We start from the raw sequence: 18,838 nt of genomic DNA, 5'->3' as shown, positions 1-18,838 counted from the left end.
TTAGTTACATCAAGCTCTACTAATTACATTTATAAAAGCTACTTAAAAAGCTTAAAGTTCATATGCACTGCAAATGATCATTTAGTTTCACACAGTACTTTGTTCTTTCTATAAATATCTTGTCACAAACTTTTTCCATGACAGATATTCATGCTTACCAGATATTATTATTATCATTATCACTACAAGTGGTAGACATAACCTACCTTGATAAAACGGCCCAAAGTCAGCTAAAGCTCTGTAAAAGAGAAAAATGGAGTATCTTCAGTAATTATTAAGACATATTTCTTGTATTTCTTCCAGCGTAAAAAAGTTATAGAAACAGTAAACAAGTACATAAATTACCTAGCTTCAAATCATATATATTTGAAATCAAGATTTTAGGCATTCGTTTGATATAAAGAGCAATTCTGAAATTTATATAACAATACATATTAAAGTCCACTTGCCGTATTTAAAGATAAGAGAAATCTCTTAATAATTAGGGCACCAACTTTATTTCCTAGCCGATGACTTTTTCACGTCCGCTTTGAAACATTATGAACAATATTTCTTTTTCTGCAGAAGAGACTGGATCTCTCTCTCTCTCTCTCTCTCTCTCTCTCTCTCTCTGTCTAAGTTATACCATGGTAAACACGTGGTATACCATACCGTATCTTGAAACCTGCAAAACTTGTAATAATGTATTCGCTGCTAGTTTCAAATTATACGTATATTATGATATAGATTTTGTACGATGTGTACGCAAGACAAAAAAATACACGGCATTTCCCCCCATTTCACTCGCTCCCTCTCCCTCTCTCTTTCATCAATAAATACCCTCACTTGTATTTCCGTCACCTCTGTAACCTCCAAACGGGTGTTTATGTCCTTTATTGTCCCCCTGGTTATTGATTAAGAATAGTTAAGGTGGGCAGATGGGAGTGCTGTCTCGTAATGCCTTAAAAACAAACTCTCTTCCTCTCTCTCTCTTGTGCGTATATATATTTGACGCTTTAGCTTTCGAAGCATTTGACATTGTTGCTAAATATAGTGATTTGTATTTCGTTGTTTAGCCTTTTCGTTTTCGGTGAAGACTAGTTTGATCTGACGCACAGCAGCTATATTCTTTTGTGTCGTATACTTTTTAACACAAATTCAAAAATGAGTAATAGCTATTTGTTCTACAAAATGATCCTTAAACTATATATGCTGTTGTCATTTATGTTTTATTATTATTTTCACATATTTTGAAATCAAAGCAATGGAAATATGTTTGTTTCTACGACTTTGTTGCATTAGCAGAGGATGTAATCTCATGTGGATTATATAAAATATTGTGAATAGTTTTATTCACATTTGTATTCAAATATAAAAATGACACCCGACATCCTACGGTTTGATAAAAACGTATGGTAAAAAATTTTCCATCTTGTTTAAGAAATTATGTTACTTTTTTTACCTTCAACTGTGATATCAAACAAACTTGAAAGTTCCAATAAATCTATAAGCAAAATTTACGAATTTTAATGCAGTATATTTTTTCTAAGCATTTTCCAATGCTTCTTAGTTTGTCGCTCGTCCATTGTCCTGCGAGTTTTGTCGAAGGGTAAATCTGTTATACTCAACCAGTAACTGTCCTTATTTCTTCCCTTCTCTCCTCCCATCCAAATTCAGGGCCGGGTCTTAAGTATCATTTGTGCCCACGACCCACTGCCCTTAAGAAACAGAGAGAGAGAGAGAGAGAGAGAGAGAGATGTGGCCCCCTTGGTAACTTGGTGGTCATGACCCTTGCTCAATTGCGCCTTGACTTCTACAAGGTCATGGGGCAGGTGGGAAGCGGGACATGGGGGGCGTTGCTCCCTCCGCTGGGCAGATCCAGAACTAGAACTCTCTTTTCTCCCGGTGGGAAAAGGCGTCTCTCTCTCTCTCTGTTGTGTGTGTGTGTGTGTGTGTGTGTGAAGTAATGCATCTGTGATCGATCGCATCTGGAAGAAAGTGTTTAGGTGTAATGCCCGGTCCCAAGGATTTCTCTGACCCTTCGCTCTCTGTTATTTTTTGTCTTACAATTTTCTCTCCCCTGTCCATCTGTCAGTCTCTTCTGATCCTTTTCTGACTTCCTGCGACAGCTATAGTAAACAAAGAGGGCCAATGAACCTTGAAGAGTTCTAGAAATTAATTTATATGAGAATCAATTGCGAATGAATGAATCACATATAGTTGAAGATAAGAAGACAGAAGGCCTGCATACTCCGAGGACCACCTACTGGCAATCCCGCTTCTGCTCTGTCCCATAAACGGTTTTATCCTGCCGGGAATGTGAGCTGAAGTCGCACCTACTGACACAACCCAAAAATCTTCAAGGTTACTCTCTGCACCAGTACTCCCTTGGCCAACGCACGGCGGGAAGCGTGCGTATACGCTCGGAAAGAGTGGCTGGGTCCCGGGATTATGGCGTTAGCCTTATCATCTCCCTTTTTTCTTTCTTTCTTTTTTCTTTTTCTTCTTTTTCTCCTCCCTTGTACGTTGCAGATGACAGTTCGCCAGGACAAAGTGCCCATCCCTGGAAGCTCCCTTGCAAAATTCCAAAAATGTTCTTCATTTGCACCTTCAGCTTTATTCTTGGTTCGCATACCACGTGCCGTTGTTCAATTTATCCCTTGTCTCTTTTTTTTTTTTGAGGACGATAAAAGGTAAAGATTTGCTCTCCATCTCAGAAAAAACACAGATATTTTGCAGTCGCAGACTTTTCAAAAGGACAGGACATAGTTTTCTGCATTGAGTACATTTAGTTTTTCCTTGGCAATGCAGCCTCAAAAGGCTGTGCTTACAAGACTGGATCACTTCTGGTAGGGCGACGTGACCGGAAAAGCTATGGGGAGGGAAATAGCAACGATTTAAAGAATTAATGGGAATGCGAGGTTTGTTTGGGCCCGTCAGCAATTCTCTCGAGAGGGGGTAAAAGATGACTGCGCGCGCTGCAACTTTTACCTGCCCCTGGGCATCTCGGCTATCCTGATGGTATAGCAGAATGGACATTCGTAACACCAGTGCTCTCTCTCTCTCTCTCTCTCTCTCTCTCTCTCTCTCTCGATACACACATACGCTCACGTACACACGCTAGCGCGTAAGTGTCCTTTTTTTTATGTACAGGAAATTACAGCCGGTTATGGTGCAACTACCATTAGTTTATGTCATTCAGTTTCAAAGTCTTTGAACTTCTGCAGTGGGTAAGTAGATTTCGTTGTCTTACCTAACCCATGAATACCTCTGGCTCTTCCCTACCTGCTAGAAAGACGGCAAACAGGATTAAAGAAGAGTATAATACAAACACACATACATACATATATATATATATATATATATATATATATATATATATATATATATATATATATATATATAAAAATATATACATAACTAATTATATATTATATATATATATATATATATATATATATATATATATATATATATATATATGTACTGTGTACATGTGTATATTACTTTTGTATACAAAAGCTGTGTTGATGCATCACTATTATTATTAGTTGGAGTGTTCATAACGAGCATACATTCTTATGGGACACACCGGAAAGGTCATGAACCTTCCAAATAGTATTCAACAGGAAAGAACGCTCATAAAAGAAAACAAGAAAGATCACAGCAAAGAAGAGATCAAGGTTGCATTGGATGTATCAAACAAATTACACATTATGCACAATGTCCTTCCACAGCGAATAATTAAACAAATAACTAAGGAAGGAAAGTGTCCTTGAGTTGTCACCATGATGCAAGGGAACTGGCACCAAATAAGTCGAGGGTCACGTGCCAGAGGCTTTGGCTCATCCTGAAGTTTGAAAATTTGGGTTAGAAGGCCTATACCCTACTACAAGAAATACACCAAGGAAGAAATGCTTGAAAAAGAGCATTTATAGAGCAGAATTATCCTTTAAATAACAACAGAATTTGCAGCAACAATAATTACAGTATTATGTTAATGAGTTTTCTTTTCAATGCTGAGTGTCCTTCTTAAAAGTGAGTGCTTAAAAGGTATCACCAGAACTTACCCGGCCTTGTCTGAATTTTTCTTTTATCTGCCATGGACCTAAGAGATTGATAAAATGGCTTAAAAAGGTTCATATCTTAATTTCAGTATGGACATAAGAAGTGTGGCTTTTGGCCATTTTCAGCCAACTGCTTGAATGGGTATACTTCTCGTTACATATTAAACTGCATAGTAAACGCTGTTCAAATTCCCGAAGGTACTGTGTGGAAGTTGTGAACACGAGAGTCAGCCGAACTAATTCCTAATAATTAACGACATAAAGCAAATTATAACTAATATTTATTTTCTATACTCATAAAGTAAGGAACTCTACGCCGTCTTCCTTGTTTCCAAAATAACATAATCTGTCTTTGTTACAGTGTCAGTTTGTCATGAGAAGAGGCTATGTGATCTCCTTCAGAATCTCTCTCATTTTTCGGTAGTCTTTTTCAAAATACTTTAATAATGAAGTAGAGCAATCCTTGATATTTCATACCAGAGAGGTTTGACAAGTAAGCTGTATATGGTAACCACAGGTGTTTTTTTCAACAGATGTTTTGCATCTTTATCCGACCATTCATTTGAGTGGAACCTTAGTATGAAAAGAAACTTCACGTGGAGCGTCTTTGAAAGACCTTCAAATGAAATTAGGAAAAGGGTCGAGAAAAGGGCATTGCACGATGACGCGGATCAAGGACAGGGCAGAGGACTTATAATTGCCCAACGAGAGACATTTTGTTGATTGGGACCAATAGATGTAAGTAGAGGAAGAGGGGAGAAAGAGAAAGAAAGAATGAGGGAGGGAGCGAAAGAATCATACTAGGAGAATTGTGGAGGAGGAGGAGGAGAAGGAGGAGGAGGAGGCGGAGAAGGAGAAGGATGGACAGCAGGTGGCCAGCGTTTCAGCGCATAGTAAGGGCGTAGTCTGCGAGACCCCATCTTAGGGGCCCTGTGTAAACACCTAGCTTCACTATGATTACTTATAACTTCCCATACTACCTCCATTACGCTTCTACGCCCTTTGGAAGGGAGATTGCAAAACCCAGGCTCCTTAACAGTCCAGGTGCGAGCTTGAGGGTGACAGGAAGAAAAGGGGGTGCTTGCGAGGATCCCCTCGTATCCAATCTCTGTGGTCTTCTTGACGCAATAACAATTATGTGCTGGCCGCCAAGTATGTCCGCATTGTCCATGGCATTCCTGGCGAATTCCTCCACAACCCTCACTCACCTGAGAGAGAGAGAGAGAGAGAGAGAGAGAGAGAGAGAGAGAGAGAGAGAAAGAGAGAGAGAGAGATTGCGTTAGAGAAATTGCTAGCTGTGTACGAGATAATTACGAGGTTATTCCTCGTAAGCGACGTGTAAGTGCTTAATTTGTATACTTACTGAGTGAAGAGGCGGGACTCCTTGATGAGTAGAGAAGTTGCAATTAATTCCATTTTTAATTAACTTTTCTCAAGTTACATACATACACACACATATACATATATTATATAAATATATTATATAAATATATATACAATATATATATATATATATATATATATATATATATATATATATATATATATATATATATATATCGGAATTTACTCACAAACTCACCCTTTTATCAAACAACTAACTTTCCAGAGAACGCAAAGATACTGTCCAAATTAACACACTCATGTCAGTTGCAGCGTCAAGAATATCTTTTATATGACTGAACTGTTATGCAAAATAGAAAAAATAAAACAATTAGAAAGAACAGCAAGGGAGGTTAACCTTCGTATATGAACATGGAATCATGTTCTGTAGGGAACTGCGAGTCGTCTAAAACCAAATGATGTTAACCACATTACAGTAACTCTGCAGAGGCACCTCCAGAACCAGGAAAACCACGTAGTCATTAAGGGACCGAAATAATAGCTGAATCAAGATTGACAAACTCATTAGTTTCCCCAACAAAAACCTAATCAGTTAAGACTCTTGGACAATACTTGACTTATAAAAAAAAACTAAAAAATATTGTAAACATGCTTTTATCAAAATGCGCTAAAAAGTGAAAAATAATTTTTTGAGACACACCAAGATTTTCTTACAATTAATCATGTCTACAAAAGTAAAAGCGTGAGCCCCAAACAACGAAGGAAATGCTACAAGAAAAGAAATAGATTTTTCGTTTCTTGTAGCATTCCCTTCCTTGTTTGGGGCTCACGCTTTTATTTTTGTAGACATGATTAATTGTAAGAAAATCCCGGTGTTTCTCAAAAATTTATTTTCTGCTTTTTAGTGCTTTTTTGATAAAAGCATGTTAAAAAAAACTATTTGTTGTATTATATACTTTCAGTTTTGACAGAAATTGTGGAGCCTCGGTGGCTCAGTCGGTACCAAAGCAGCGGCCTAGGACTTCAGTTTCCGTGGCGTCGGTTCAAATCCGCAGCCGACTGGTCAGTGAGCTTCAACACTTTGCTATCCGTGTAGACACCCCGGGATTACATATGTAATCAACGGATAGGTTTGCTGAAAAGCAAATGGGTGTTACAGACTAATACACACATAAACAAAGCCACTCCAACATCTTCTAAACACATAACAGACACCTACACGTCTCGAACTGTCGACCTACCGCCCAGTTCTCCTCGCTGCTTGGGAGAAAGGGAGCTGGGGATTGGCACGATACACGTACACATCGTTACCGGGGTCTAGCGATGTCAGGCAGGGCAGCCGATCGAGGCTACGGCCAACCCAACGCCAAATCAAAGTCCTTCAAAAAGAAGGCATTTTACCCTATATAGAAAATGGGAAAAAAGCACGTTAAAACAAGAAGTTTTGACAGAAATTGTAACCTATTTTATGACTGTAGTTAGCGAAACTAATATCCGTTTACGAGGGAGGGGTAAGGAAAGGGAAGAGGAAGGAGAGGGGGAGGACACAGCTAAATTAACACTTGATCGTGTGCTCCAAAAGGGGAGGGGAAGCAGGAGGGGAGGAGGGAAGAGGAAAGGGGAGGGAAAAGAAAGGAGGAGGGAAAAGGGAAGGGGAGGGGATGGGGAGGAGAGGTAAGGGGAGAGAAGAGGAAGGGGGAGAAGAGGGAGGGGAGGACACAGCTAAATTAACACTAGATCAGGGAGGGGAGGGGAAGGGGATAGGAGTGGAAGAGGGAATGGAAGGGGGAGGACACAGGTAAATTAACACTTGATCTATGCACCGAAAGGGAAGGGGAGGGGAGGGGAAGGGGAGGGAAGGACACACTTGATTGTGTGTTTTGGAAGGGGGTGGGGAGGGGATGGGTGGGGAGGTGATGGAAGAGGAAAGGGGAGGAGGGAAGAGAGAAGAGAGAAGGGAAAGGAAAATACACAGCTAAATTAACACTTGATCGTGTGCTGGGAGGGGAAGGGGGAGAGGGATGGAAAAGGGAAGGGGGATGGGGATGGAAAAGGGAAGGGGAGGGGTTATATAGAAGATAGATTCTACCGAGTCAAAGTTGTGAAAAATCCGAAGTTTCATACAAATCCTTAGATGCTGGGAGAGGTCACTGTAGAGTCACTAGAGGTCACTGTTGACCTGATGATCATGAAAGGTTGTATTGTCACCGGGATTGAGTAACCAGGCAAAATTTCAAGTCCATCAGGCGAAGGGAACAGGTCGAAAATTGAGTTACAAGGTTTGAGGACAGACAGACACATGCAGAAGTCAAGTTAAATAAAAGCATGTAATAATAAAGAAAAATAGAAAACACTGACCATAAAATAACCTACACTGAAAAAGCTTTCTTAACTAATAATAACTGATCTTGTGTAAAACATTGACCTTAAGCTCCTTCTCCTTTAGGGCTAACTCAGTTTCCTTGCAGGCTAACTCATGCTGTCTTCTTCTTTCTTCTCTTTCCTCTTCATATTGCCTTTGCTCGGCTTCATACTTCCTCTGCTCGAGTCTTTCTTCCTTCTCCGCTTAAAAGTCGTCCACTTGCTCCTTAACCCAGGTGGTAAGTTTCGAGCCGGTGAGACCTGCCGCCGTTACCCCAGGAAAGTTTTATAATGCTCTGCTGCCATGGTTCTGGTGGGGAAGGGCGTCAACCGGGTCGACAGGCGTTTTCCGGGCAGCGAGGAAGTGTCTCTTCAATGACGTGGCACCCTTTCAAAAGGTGGCACTGTAGTTTGGGTGTGCCGTGTACAGGTCACACTGGTGGCACTCAGTATCCCTAGGCACTGGTGCAGGTTAGGTTCCAGAAGAACTTCTCTTCTGTGTTCCCTTTTGTTTTTACCTTATTTATTTTCTGGATGCTTGCTTGGTGGCACTTATGGTGCCAATGTGTTCCTAGGGACCCTCTACTGGAGTCCAACTAGGCTATATGGGAGGAAAGGCACTCTACACCCCCTGCAGAGTGCAACAATCGAATGAGAGAGAAAGGGAAGGTAAAAGAGAGAGAGAGAGAGAGAGAAGTAAGCTATTCAAGTGATGACAGTGCTGCAAATTATTGGCACTGTGGAATAAAGTGAATTTGGGTTTTTTTTTTTTTCTTTAAAGATCCTCGTGAGTGGCTGGTCCCAGTACCGGCCCCAGTGCTGGCCCCTTCTTTTTCAGAGGGTGAAAACTACTGTTTGCTTCGGTCTGGATAGCAGGCCTCACTCGTGACCGACAGTTTATCACTGTATCGTAATTACTCTTAACTTGTCCTCATCTATTGTGGGACAGAGGTGTTTCTTTTATTTGGTTTATTGTATTCGAGATTAATTAGCCTAGTGTCGGCCGTTCTTTCTTTGAAGAGGGAAAGAAGACGTACACTTAGGTTAGGAATGCTTACTTGAATGACGAGAGAGAGAGAGAGAGAGAGCGAAAATGGAGAATGCAGAAGCTATGGCTAGCCATCAAGCCGCCAGTCCTACACCTGCTGCATCAAACGCTCCAATTTCGAGCATCAATTCCCTAGTCCCCAAGTGGACTGAGGACGAGCCAGAAGCATGGCTGGAGGAGATCGAGGCTCTTTTCGATAACTACAGCACCACGGAGACGGAGAGAGCCTTAATACTAGCCAAGCATATGGAGGGAAAAGCCAAGGCAGCGCGCTCACTGGAGAAGAGCCAGAGAGGTAACATGGCAGAAGTTCGTAGAGTCATTACAAAGGCCTACGAGATAACCCCAGAAAAATGGAGACAACGGTTCGAGGTCTTGCCAAGGAAGTCGGCTGGTCTTGGACGGAATGGGCATGTCACAAAACCCAGTCCGATACGCGCTGGTTCGACTCCTGGCCTGCACGACGTTTGAGGATCTCTTCAATCGGACCATGCTAGAAGACCTTTTCCAATGTATGCCAGGGCCCTTGCTGTATGTCTTAACGATAAACAGCCCTCCACACTTATGGAAGCTTGTCACATGGCTGATTCGTGGGAAACCTTCAATCAGTCGCATAGCACCTCTCAGAAGCGAATCATCCCTCCGGCCTACCTCTCGAACTCCACTCGCCGAAGAATGGACTGCCTAGCAAGACCCTGTGCAACTATTGCAAGAAGGGGGCCACGCGCTGAAGCTGAATGCCGATACAAACTCGGCACTAATAAGCAGCCTAACCCTACCAGCCAGAACTCCGCTCCCGATTCATCCGCTCAGCCCTCTCCTCCAACAGTTACTGCAGGCCACCGAGCCCATCCAAAAGGCCCGTGCAGATCCTGTGGGGCTGCCAGCCACTACAATGCTGGATCTCCGGCCTGTCCACATCATGTCCCCACCACCAAATTTGTCAACCTAATCAGCACTTCATTCTCTGCGGCTGGTCCGCACCGGATCCTTTACCCGAGAGACTGAAACCCAGTACATCTCGGTGGCCCCTCTTCAGAGCACTAGCCTGCCCATGACCCTTCCGGTCACAGTAGACACTGCGGCAGATATTAGCCTGATCGCCAGGGCCCAAGTGCCAGCCGGTGCTGTGGTTGACGAAGAAACGCGCGTGGGAAATGAAGTGGATAGAGGGCCACACCATCACCGTTCCCATGGTCCAACTCCAGGTTCGACGCCTTGGGTCGCTACCCCACCGCCTTGGCGTGGTGGGTGGAATTCGGCCCGGAGTGGCCTTCTTGTTGGTCGGGATCTTCTCTGCGGAAGCCCGTCACCAACGCCACTCCGCAGTCGCGTTGCCTCCTCCACGGAGGCCCCATCTAACACTCTCAATAAGGTCAAACCCCACCGTCCGCCCACCAAAGTGGTCCGCGGAAGGCACAACCCAAACTATTCCAGGCCTAGCCCTCTCCAATTGCGAAGGGCTGGCCCACCAAGAGGTCCTCCCCTCCGCGAAGAGAGATTCAGGAGGAGCAGTACCGCTGCAGGACGTGCAAGCGGGCAGACCACTCCACAAATTGGGAGGGCTGCCCAAGCAAGCAACGCCCAGCGGACGCCCCGAACAAAACTCTAGGAGGCTACGATCTCCTGCTGGGGCAGGAATCTCTGCCGCAGCCAAACCCAAGTCGTCCGAGAGGTATTGCACCTCCGGACCCCTTGTCAGGCATGCCTGACCCTCAACTGCTGCCAGTGCCACTTGTTTTTCACTGAGCAGTGCCAGACTCCGTCCGTCCCGGACGTTGAGCTACCAATGGAAAAGGCCCTATGCCGGGTCTAAATCATGAGGCGAATCCTCCTCCGGGAGATTTAGGATTCCCCATGCAGTTGATCATCGCGACTGGAGAGCCTCCAGCACCCGAACCTTCTTCTTTGCAAAATTTGACTCCAGGGGATGAACCCTGGAGGATCGAAATGGTACCCTTCCTTGGAAGACCAGGAACTGGCATCCTCGGACGCAGAAGTCGAGATCGCTCTCGCTCCGGTTGTCGCAGCAGCTGGGTAGGGAGTCCACCAGCGGCTTTTGCAGTTGCCCCTGACTTCGCGCCCGCTAGCCCTTCTGGCCTGTCCCCGAGTCAGTGCTCATCACCTGCTAGGCCAGCTACTGATAGGCCTTGGAGGAACCCAAGAAGAAGAAGAAGGGGCGGAAGAGAGCCCAGTAGTTGCGGAGCTATAAGCTCATCCTGGCACTAGTGCCCTCTCGGCACAGTGCCCTAACATCTAAGAGTGATCCTGGCCCCTTGCCCAGAGAAGGTAGCCAGTGTGATCTCTTCCTTTTATTTGTACCTAGCCTAGACAGCCTTAAAGTACGGTACATCAATTTAGTAGCCTTGTTCTTTCCACTTACCACCGAGCCGCAGTAATCATGTAAGTAGCTTAACTAATTTCAGTAATCTTAACTATTGTGAAACGAGCCACGATGCTCGTGACACGCATGGCCTAAGACCTCAGTGAGGCACCCATTTATCATATGAGGCAACCCTCATGAACTAACTAGTAAATTTTAATTGTATTAAACATAAACCATGTTGTAATTTAGTTAGAATATTAACTCTTATGTTGGTGCTACGGTCGGGTTAGGATAGGTTAGGCTAGGAATATCATAGAATGTACCACTAGGCTAGGTCTAAAACACATCATGATTGTAGGAGGTAGCCTATAATAACCGTGAGCACCTTCCAGTACTATTAGAATTAGGTAAAGTAAAGTGTGAATATAGCTCGTATCCTATCTAGGGTTAGGTAGTTCTGTAGCTAGGTAGGCTAACCAGGACTAATCTGCTCAGGGGAAGAAGACTAACCTAATAGAGGCGAACAGCTTGTTTAGTACAGACCTTCACGCCCGAAAAGGGAGTGAAGGCCCTCTTAAGGGGGAGCTTTTATAAATATTACTGCTGTTCGCCCTCGTAACTTTTGATTGTAAAAATATCAGCCTGACTGAGACCGGGAAAAGACGTTGTCTATATAGGGAGCGTCTTCAGTTCAAACTAACGTCCGTTGGAGAACGGGATAGGTAAGTTAGGCCTTCCACCCTATAGGAAAATTTCCCGATCAGCCTTAAGAATAGGTGGTCCTAAGGTCCTTTTTCCTTTCTACCTGTCTCTTGGCGAATGTTTTGAAAACAAGAACGTGGACACCTGGTGTGACTGTTCTGACCTAGGCCGGTCAGGGAACTTCAGAGAGAAACTAGCCGCCGTCTCGGGCAGACGTCTGGAAGGTGGCCCTGTCCACTTTCTTTTTCTATTATTCTATTAGTGAAGTGAAGAAGCAATTCTGCGGCTCCCTTTCGGCGGTGTTGGTGCGCACAACGTTTGTCCTAAGGTAAAGTCGCTTTTTGTTCAAAACTTCGCCCATTCTTTTATCTTTTTTCTGTATTTCGCATTTCTTTTGTTTCCTCCTTCATCCCCCACTTACTGTATATGTGTTTACGAAGTCTAGATTAAGCCTAATTATTATATTGTTAGCTTCAACCCCGTTATTCCAGTAAAATACCTAGGATTTAGGGTAAGCAAAAATCAGGTTAAATCTCGATGCTTTTGTATGCCTCGCGTCTGAATGTTTGGAAGAACCGTTGCGTTTAAAATCAAATTCATCTCAAATATTCTTGTTAAGGTTAATTACCCTTAACTGGCGACCTTTATTAATTAACGACTGTCTTTGAGGTTAACTTTTGGCTTCAAGTGGCAGGTTACGTGTAATCTTGGTTTGCAGGGCCGTAAAATTACGTAAATTGAATAATACATGATCAACCAAGACCCTCACACGTAACAATATATATATATATATATATATATATATATATATATATATAGAAGGGTCTTAGACACTTCTAATCGTAAAAGTTTTACATACACACACACACTCATACATAACTATAAATATTTACATATTTATATAATATATGTATATATATATATATATATATATATATATATATATATATATATATATATATATATATATATATATATTTATATATATATATATATATATATATATATATATATATATATATATATATACCTATATATGTTATATATGAAACTCGATTATCTGATCCTCATATAACAAACCTTTGCTTTACTCCTGGTACAGGTTCTCTCTCTCTCTCTCTCTCTCTCTCTCTCTCTCTCTCTCTCTCTCTCTCTCGAAATTTATGTACCAAGTTCAATTCGCCCATTTTTTTATGTGCGCTGATAAAAATGTAATTTCCCAAAATTGCTAAAACTCAGTGAAAGTAAAGTATGTTTACTAGAGGATAGAGGGCAGTTCTCATATCTTCGATTTGTATTGCTCAAGACAAGTATTAGTTTATTGCATTTATTTTAATATGATATGAAGAAAAATTATAAATTCGGGTGAATCTGGTATTATAATGCATTTACAACTCACGACATGTTTTTTTCTGAAAATTCAATACAGACATTGAATATTTTCCTTGAGGAGAATTACTTCTAAAGCCTTAACATAAAAGAAATAACTAAAAAGCAGATATGAATTTTTCCCCCAAAGAAATCATCTTTTCCAATCTAAAATTACTATAACGATCTGCTGCAAAATTTGACGGTGCCTGCTATGTCGAAACTGCATGAAAAACATATGTATCACACATGCATTGCGATCAATGTAGAATTGAGATTGATTCCCTAAAGGCAAGAGGTTGATAAAAAGAGGTCCGAGACTGCAAATCCATCTGGCGATGAGTTTCTCACAGGGCAATCACACGAAAGCATGTTGTAGTGGGTTGGTTTCTGCTGAACCAGACGACGTGGAGCCCTTTGGCCCGCGTTGGGGTAGATTGCCTATCTTAGCGTGGTGAATTCATTAGTAATTTTAGGTGTGGGTTCGTGCTTGATTATTACTGATAATCCCTTATTACAAAGAATTTGGACAAACTACCCATTTTTATTATATATATAAACTTTTGTAATAGAGGATACAAAAAAATAACTAATTCTAAATATATTTTAATCTTGCAAATTCTAACAGCAAATTATAAACTTGAAAATCAAGCGCAACATGTTCAAATATCTACAAAAATAAAACACAAAATATAAATCAGCATAGAAGTGATTTCATTTCTTTCTTATCTTTATGTGACAAATTTTGGTGCCCTTCTGAAGCATCACAAAACCTGTACTTGAAAATTAAAACTTAAGTTCAAAATCTTTTCATATTTATTATCAGTTGGTTCTGATAGTCAGTCTTATCATCATTCTCAATACACTTTGGTTCCCCTACCACTTTTCTTATATATATATATATATATATATATATATATATATATATATATATATATATATATATATATATATATATGTATATATATAATATATATATATATATATATATTTACTGGCATTTACTGAATGAGTATTCTCATTTCATGAAATTAAAGGATCGGATTTTTTTATAATTTTATTCATAGACACTTCTTAAAATTGGTTGTAATTATTGTGTGTGTGTGTACATATATATAGATAGATAGATAGATAGATAGATACTGTTGTTCTCACTCCCTACCATTTTTTCCCCTATTTTTTTGTACTTTGGCCTTTCTCGCTATATCATCTATCCTTGCTATGCTTCTCGACGATTTGACTCAACTCATTTACCTTTTTGATTTTTACTTAAACTTTTCGACCACACTTCTTTTCCTTCAAGAATGGAGAGCTTAGCTACTGCTTCATGTACCTAAACCTTTGCTTCCATAGACGCTCTTCCAAATGCTCTCTCTACCTTATTTGTTTGACCAGTTTTGTATCTCGTTGCATCACATTGCCATTTTCCATATCGTTAGCTACCAAATATCCGTGAGTCAACCAGTTACATTCTTCCAGCATCCTTACCAGTGACCATTGTGAATTCTTTTTCATTTACGTCATACCCCTACACTTGCTAGTATTCCTTTTCCCCTTCATGCTCTTATAAAGACGAAAATGTTTTCACCAGCACTTGTACCTTTGCTTCACTATCACCAGCTTGCAAAACTTAGCCTCTTTACAAACTTGCTTCAACCTCGCTTTTCCTTACCCTGAACTCTTTCCCAAAGCCATAGCAAAACACCAACTTTGTCTATGACCCACTATTACACCAAAGGCTGTTCTTTTAACAAGTCAGTCCTCATTATGGAACGGAGATGTTGAAAAATCAATATATATTTTAAATTTTAAAAATTGCTAAACTGAGACAAAACTGAATACCATTTCTAAAAATTCTCCACGAAAACTTGAATAATCACAAGCATTTTAAACTGTACACACACGCACATTTATACAAACTCACATACACGCAAGACACACACACAAATGTAATATATATAATATATATATATATATATATATATATATATATATAAATAATAATATATATATATATATATATATATATATATATATATATATATATATATATATATATATATATATATATATATATATAACGTATATAAATATATATGTGCTTGAGTGCGTGCGTGGGTGTGTCTTTGTGCGTATGTGTGTGTCCTGATGTTACCGGACGAAATCCAGTGACAAAACTAGTCTACTACGTAACGCAAATATGTTTGGTTCTTGCTGCGTTTGGCAGATGACAGCTGAACTGGGTCAAAGCCCTTTCGATGCGAACATACAGACAACTTACCCAGAAGCCTGCTTGTCTCGCGCGGCTACTTAAAACCAGACACTTGCCTGACGCCATTGTCTGAAGAGAGAGAGAGAGAGAAAGAGAGAAAGAATAACTATATTCACTTTAGAATGCGTCAAGGGAAACTGGAATTTCCGACTAGTTGTCAGTGCAGAGTAGATTTTTGTATGCTGTTGCCAAGAATTTATTCGAGAGAAGCCATAATTTCGATTTTTTAGAAGAAAAACTGAATAAATGATTACAGTCATAAGATTTCTAATATTATAAATCATTACTGTACGTATATACTTTTCCCTTGAAGAGTTTTATTGTTCTGTCAAGCAAGATTTTTTATCATCTGCTTTTCAATCGTGTTATTTTTTATAGCTTTTATAAGAGAAAATGGTACGGTCTGCGCTGTTCAAAAGAACTGAAACAATGTAAAAAGCTTATTTATATGTAAAGAGATACTAAAGACATGCCTATTCAAAAATAGGTAAGATACGGAAGATCATGTTGGACCAAACAACTGTCAAACAATGTAAAAGAACAGGATGAAATAAGAAGAGAGACTATTAAACACATACATTTCATGTCAACACAAATAGCTTTAAATAAACAGAAAGATTCTTTATACAGCCACGGCGGGATTCTCGGCATAAGATTTTAATGACACAAGGTAAAAATATGAACACTGAAATGAGAAGTAATCAGTACCCCTGTGGCGAAGACAATGAATAAAATCGTCAGTTACTGGTACAGCTTGCCAAGAAAGATGTCAGTTTCACTGACTCTCTTCTGCTAATCCTATTTATCTATCAATTCGATTCGCTCACTTATCCATTAACACAGAATAGTAAATTCCATGTACATTTTATTTACCATGTCAACAGTTACAGTGGCTTTTAATTTCTTCAAATAGATATTCATTCTATATAGATATGTGAGAAGAGGCTCAGTTTGTTTAAAAAAAGAAAAATACATTATATTTAATTTCAACATTTTCTGTCACAGTCTTAAGATACTTGTTGATAATCATTCTTTTTGAGACTTAAACTTTGTCTAGGTTTTTTAGTGACAATTAACTTAGCAGCTTTAAACGAAACAAAGTAAATGAAATTCCTATACTTCTGTAAGTGTTAAGGCACGCGAATATCTTTAACACTTGGCTAGTTTACAAATATGAGGATATTTGTAAATATCCATATGTTTACATTTTAGTATGTATAAATTTCGTTATATGTATTTCTTTAAACAAGATATTGGTATATATACTCTAAACTCAATCTGTTTTACTGGAGTAGTTCTTATTTACTAGGTTATGATAAAGCAGAATTATATGAAAAGTGTCTTAGTCGATAATGAGTTAAGTTTTTATTCCTTAAATAAATGAATAAATAAATTGTATGCATAAATATATATGTTATAGAATGTGTCTTGTGTGTGTGTGTGTGTGTGTTTGTCTGCGTTTTTGTGAGCGGTAGAAAGGCATCTCCGCCGGATATTGCATGTTGGGGGAAAAGATGACGGAAAGGAACGTCGTAGGAGTAATATCCTACAGGTACAACGTATCGTTAGGACGATGACCCTTGTTGTCGGATGGGCAAAAATTGAAACGGAGGGAGGAATACCATGTATGATGCTCTCTCTCTCTCTCTCTCTCTCTCTCTCTCTCTGCCATCCTTTCAATTAATATTGTACTTTTATCAGAAATGAAATATTTTTCAATGCGTTTGGTACCTACTGTACCTGACATGTGTTAAATTATCATCTCATTAACAGAAAATGCTTCCAATACCTATTTTATAGACAGTCGTATTGTACACACATCTCTTTGATGACGAGGTGAGAATGATCTAAACAAAATCCATTAAAATCCTTTATGCTCCTATTGGCCTGAGCCGGAATGGTGAGTACGTTTGTTTAGTCGATTCTCATGTCACTTGGTGAGCGCAGGAAGGTTAGTACACACACACACACAACACACATATATATATATATGTATGTGTGTGTGTGTGTGTGTATGTGATTCAACACGTTCATTATGATCATGTCCTCCCGATCGTCAAGGTTGGGCAATGCTGGGTTTAGTACTCTAGCTAATGACCATCATAGAATACCAGACACCGTCGGCATTTAGCCTCACGGCCATTTGTACAGTGTAAGGGCACTGGTCCGATACCATCAATTCTTTTTTAGACCCTCTTCGAGACGGTAGGATAACTTTTGGAACTCATCTTTGCCAGGGAAAAAGGTACCTAGTGATGGTAGTTTCTGCTCAATGGTCCTGGGATCTGTTCCAAGTTCAGCTTTCCTTCCTTTCCATAAAATTCTTATCTTCCTTTTTAATTTTCTGCAAAAGAAAAACATTATGCCGGCTTTGTCTCTCCGTCAGCACTTTTTTCTGTCTGCCCTCAGACCTAAAAAAATTATTGAGGCTAGAGGGATGCAAATTAGTATGTTGACCATCCATCCTCCAATCATCAAACATACCAAATTGCAGCCCTCTAGCCTCACTAGTTATATTATTTAAGGTCATATTTAGCCATAATCGTGCTTCTGGCAACGATATAGGATAGGCCACCACCTGGCCGTGGCTGAGGTTTCACGGGCCGCGGCTCATACAGCATTATACCGAGACCACCGAAAGACAGATCTTTTTTCGGTCGCCTTGATTATACGCTGTAGTGGCTGTACAGAAAACTCGATTGCGCCGAAGAAACTTCGGCACATTTTTTACTTGTTTCAGCGTGTTTATCATCTCATTATTTTTCTCATCGTTGTGAACTTCACTAACTTTGGCATTATATAACGTATATCGATATTTTCCTAATAAAGAGCTAACCTAATTCTATAAGCTCCTGTTAAAAATATGGAACAAATGTCCATTATCTGGGTGAAGTAATAGATAAGTATTTCGACCACTTAAATGTAACAAAATTACTCAGAATAATAATTAAAATCTGAGCTATGTGGCATTGTCCCCCAGACTTAATTCCTAACCGAGCAGAACATGCAGTTACAAGAACAACCCATAACATGTCGAAACCGGTTCCCAAAAGGATTGGCTCCATCTAACGCTGCAAACATTAATTAACTGTGCCATCATAGGGCTAAACAGATTCCATTCATTCTAAACTAACGTCCCGTGTAAGCTCTTGACAAAGCACTTTTTCCTCACAGTCCGTCACTTAGTTCCGTCTGTATAACCACTAGCAACACGAGGCATTTTAGATTGACGAATTAAGTTTGACATTCAAAATGCAAAACAAACCAACGGCGTTACGTCATTAGTGGACACTGGCAATGAACTCGTATTAGCTGTCACATTAGTAGTCTTACGTTTGGCAGTGACCGTATAACAATTATTCTCAAATCTT

At 40.1% G+C, this 18,838-nt stretch overlaps 1 long non-coding RNA gene across 1 annotated transcript in view; it reads right to left on the bottom strand.

The window, feature by feature from the left end:
* Positions 1 to 206: 206 nt before the first annotated feature.
* Positions 207 to 18,838, bottom strand: part of LOC136845786 (uncharacterized) — an 80,133-nt gene continuing 61,501 nt past the window's right edge. The window contains exon 3 of the long non-coding RNA XR_010855256.1: positions 207 to 238. This is a non-coding gene — a long non-coding RNA (uncharacterized lncRNA). The remainder of the gene's footprint in view (positions 239 to 18,838) is intronic.

The sequence above is a fragment of the Macrobrachium rosenbergii genome, chromosome 14, assembly GCF_040412425.1.
Source record: "Macrobrachium rosenbergii isolate ZJJX-2024 chromosome 14, ASM4041242v1, whole genome shotgun sequence".
NCBI classification, from domain to species: Eukaryota; Metazoa; Arthropoda; class Malacostraca; order Decapoda; family Palaemonidae; genus Macrobrachium; species Macrobrachium rosenbergii.
The sequence above is the reverse complement of the archived record's forward strand: the minus strand, read 5'-3'. Positions and strand labels throughout refer to the sequence as shown.